The sequence below is a fragment of the Tasmannia lanceolata genome, unplaced genomic scaffold, assembly GCF_043159265.1.
Source record: "Tasmannia lanceolata isolate RefF3 unplaced genomic scaffold, GAP_Taslan_0.1 ptg000324l, whole genome shotgun sequence".
Taxonomy (NCBI): domain Eukaryota; kingdom Viridiplantae; phylum Streptophyta; class Magnoliopsida; order Canellales; family Winteraceae; genus Tasmannia; species Tasmannia lanceolata.
In genome coordinates, this window is record NW_027518999.1 from 2789 (window position 1) to 7500 (window position 4712).

The window sequence follows — 4712 nt, forward strand, 5'->3', positions numbered from 1 at the left end:
ATCTGTTCTACGTACAACAATGTGTTGAACTACTTCAACAAGTCGACGCGTGAGGTATCCAGCATCTGATGTTCGTACAGCAGTATCCACAACTCCTTTGCGAGCTCCGTAGCAAGAAATGAGATATTCCGTTAAAGAAAGTCCTTCGCGTAAATTGCTTTGAATGGGTAAATCAATCATTTGTCCTTGGGGATCCGACATTAATCCTCTCATACCGACTAATTGGTGTACCTGAGATGCATTTCCCCGAGCTCCCGAAAAGGACATTATATGGACTGGATTAGAAGGATCCGTCATCCTAAAATTAGGATGCATTTCTTGTCTCAAATATTCACTTGTAGCATACCATATCTCAATGGATTGACGTAATTTTTCTACCGCGTGTACATTCCCATAATGATGGTGCTTTTCCAAAATCAAACTTTGTTGTTCAGCATCTTGGACTAGCCATCCCTTAGAAGGTATTGTTAAAAGATCATCAATTCCTAATGAAATGGATGTAGCAGTGGCTTGCTGGAAACCCATAGTCTTTACTTGATCCAGTATGTGTGATGTATATGCCATTCCGAAGTGATCTATTAATCGACTAATAAGTCGTTTCATGGCAGTTCCATCTATCACTTTATTGTGAAAGACCAGATCGGCCCGTTCCGCCATAAGTACCTCCATATTCTGTTGAGTAGGATTCGACAATAGGTTTGAGTCAGTGATTCGAAGACTTCCTTTCCTCTATCTTGATTCACGTATCAATTCAGGAATTAGGATACCGGTTGAACCGTAGAGACCCGAATTCACAAGGTATCGTATCACATAATTACTTAGCTTAGGTACCTTATGAGTAGGCTCGGCAAAACCCCTGTATGGCTTCTTCTATTTCTCGATAAAAAGAAATATGACCAATGGTGGTTCGAATGTATATACAAAGGATTTCTTTTTTGACACTTCTTACTAGTAGATAGTGCCCATAAATCTCATGATAGGTACCCAAAGATTCATATTGAACTTCGATGGGCACTTCTCTTGGGGCAATGAAACGTTGATCTAGTCGCCACCGGAGCCACAAAGGACTATCTAAATTGATTCGTTTCTGCCGGTAAGCTCCAAGTGCATCATAGGAACTACAAAAATAGGGTTCTTTTTCTTTCGTATACTTATAGTTATTATTATACTCGTAAACTGTTTCATTTTGATAGTTTCTGTGATTCCATGGATTATACCTATTTGCACAAATACCTCGACGATTTCCGATGGTTAATACATAGAGTCCAATAAGCATATCTTGGGTTGGTATGGAAATGGGATCCCCAATAGCTGGAGACAAGAGATTCATATGAGAAAACATAAGTAAACGAGCCTCTGCTTGAGCTTCCAAAGATAAAGGTACATGAACAGCCATTTGATCCCCATCAAAGTCTGCATTGAATCCCTTACGAACTAATGGATGTAAACAAATAGCACGTTCCTCCGCTAAAATAGGTTGGAACGCCTGTATGCCTAATCTATGCAGGGTGGGTGCTCTATTCAGCAATATGGGGTGCCCTTGCATAACTTCTTGAAGTATTTCCCATACAATTGGTTCTTTTTCCCGAATTTTACTTTTTGCAATCCCTATGTTGGAAGCAATATGTTGTCTGATTAGACCACGAATTACAAATGTCTGGAAAAGTTCTATTGCTATTTCTCGAGGTAATCCACATCGATGTAATGAAAGCGAAGGGCCCACGACAATGACGGAACGCCCCGAATAATCGACCCGTTTACCAAGTAGAGTCTCACGAAATCTTCCCTCTTTGCCTTCAATTACATCTGAAAACGACTTGTAAACTTTATTATGACCATCCCTCATTGGTTGCCCGCGGATCCCATTATCAAGAAGTGTATCTACGGCTTCTTGTACCAATTTCTCCTGACACATTACTGATTCCCCTGGCGTAGATCTACTTGTTGTTAATGGATCGGTAAGAGTATTGTTCCGATAGATAACTCTTCGATAGAGTTCATTAATATCCGAACTCATTGGTTTACCCCCATCTATCTGAATGATTGGTCTCAACTCCGGAGGAAGAACTGGTAATAGGCACAAAACCATCCGTTCTGGTTCTACATTTGTTCGAACAAAATGCTTAGCTAATTCCATGCGTCTAACCAAAAAATCCTTTCTTCTTCCAACTTTTCTATCTTCCCATTCATTCCCAGTGTACCTTTCTTCCCCTAATTCCTTCCATTCCACCAATGAATGATCTGTAATAATTCGCAAATCTGGATCGGCTAATTGTTCTCTGATAGCACTTGCTCCAGTAGAGATTTCTCGATTTCGAAATGTATCGAAGCCTTGGGTAGTAAAAAAAAGTGGGATGCTATATTTCCGGGATTGTATTTCATATTCGAATGAACCTCGTAATCGTAAGAAAGTCGGTTTTTTAACTATGGGCCTAGCAAAAGAAAAATTGGGATAGGTTCCTATAGGATCCCCCCCTTAAAAACCGGACATGAAGGTTTCCTCTCATCCGGCTCAAGTAGTTACACCAAATAAATAATAAATAAAGGGGGTCTCACTTTCAAATTTTGTTCTAGAAACCCCCATAAAAATCTACTCCTTACTCAAGTTCCCAGTGAGAACCAACCTATATTTCATTGATTCATTTTTACTTTATATTTTATTTTCGGAATTACTTATTCATTATTCAATTACGACATAAATAAAATGTGAAATTGTTGAGTAGCCTACGTCCCCTCGAATGATGAATCCCCTTAAAGGAATACCTTGGAACTCATAAGGGATTTACTTGTCTATGTATCGTTCCATTCGATCTTTTAGGTCCCTACTTCACCTCGACGGTTATGCTATGATGTCCCTTGAAGCATATATGCGATGGATAGATTCCTGTAACCATGTCATATTTGTTTACTTGAACAGAAAACAGAATTTATTTCTAAAAGAAATGGAGTGGCTAATTCCAAGAAAGAATTCTTTTTTTTTTTTCACGAGGTACAGCTAGCAATTCCTATTTATATGTTACGGAATCGACCATGGATCAATTCCCCCTTTATTTGGAAGTATTGAATACACCCATAATTCTGAGCTTCATGTTCTTCTTCTTCCTCTCCCAGGAGACATGTCAGAGCCAGGGGCATCCCAATCGGATTAAATGGGATGACAGTTTCTCATTCCGAATCTGTAAACTCATAATTTCGATCAAATCACACATCGCAGTATACTAGGCTTTCTAATTCCTTAAGGGGTTTATCTAAAAGATTCGCGATATAACTAGGAAGACGTTTAAAATACCACACATGAGTCACTGGACATGCCAGTTTGATGTATCCCATTTGATATCTTCGTATCCGAGAATCAACAAATTCGACTCCGCATTGTTCACAAAATTTCGGGTCTTCTTTTTCATCTCCGATCACTCGATAATTTCCACAAGCACAAATTCCACTTTTTATAGGTCCAGAAATTCTTTCACAAAACAATCCATCTTTTTCCGGTTTATTGGTTTTGTAATGAAAAGTATAGGGTTTTGTCACCTCTCCAACTATCTCTCCATTAGGTAGTATTTTGTTAGCCCAAGCACTTATTTGTTGAGGAGAAACTGATCCAATTCGAAGTTGTTGATGTTTATACCTGTCGATCATATTATAGAATATAAATTCTGATTCATTCCGATCAAGCTTCCTTCCTATGAATCTGGAAGTTCTTCTCAGATACAAGGAAATGATTCAGTTCCAGAGCCAAAGATCGTAGTTCTCGAACGAGTAATCGAAAAGATTCTGGAGCATCCTCGGGGTTAGGTATTGTTCCTCCAATGATCGTAGTACCAAGTACTTCCTGACGAGCTCTAATATGATCAGATTTATAAGTAAGCATCTCTTGTGAAATATGAGCAACACCAAATCCCTCTAGAGCCCAAACTTCCATTTCTCCTACTCGTTGTCCCCCTTGCCTGGCCCTTCCTCTAAGGGGTTGTTGTGTAACAAGTGCATAATGTCCACTGGAGCGTCCGTGGATTTTATCATCAACTTGATGAATTAATTTCAGGATATAGGACTTTCCTATTATAACAGGTTGTTCAAAAGGATCTCCTGTTCTTCCATCAAATATTCTGCTTTTTCCCGGATACTCGGGTTCAAATACCCACGGATTTGCTGTTTGCTTACTGGCTTCATATAATTCAGGAAACACTAGTTTTCTCGAAGCCTCTTGCTCATATCTCTCATCGAAGGGTGCTATTCTATAATGTCTGTCCAGCAGGTCCCCCGCTAACCCGAGCGAGCATTCAAATATCTGTCCCACATTCATTCGCGAAGGTACTCCTAATGGGTTGAAGACCATATCCACCGGTGTTCCATCTTGCAAATAAGGCATATCTTGTCTAGGCAAAATTTTTGAAATGATACCTTTATTCCCATGTCTTCCAGCTACTTTATCACCTACTTTGATTTCACGCTTCTGTGAAATATATACACGAATCATTTCTGGATTATAACTGGAACCCCCCCCTTTCTGGATCCATCTCACATCAATAACTCGACCCTTTCCGCCTATAGGTAATTTTAGACAAGTTTCCTTTGCAGTGGATACCTGAATTCCAAGTATGGCTCGTAATAATCTATCTTCCGGGGCATACGATGATTCTTTTGCTGTCTGAGGCGTTAATTTACCTACTAAAATATCACCTGTTTCTATCCAAGATCCCAACATCACAATT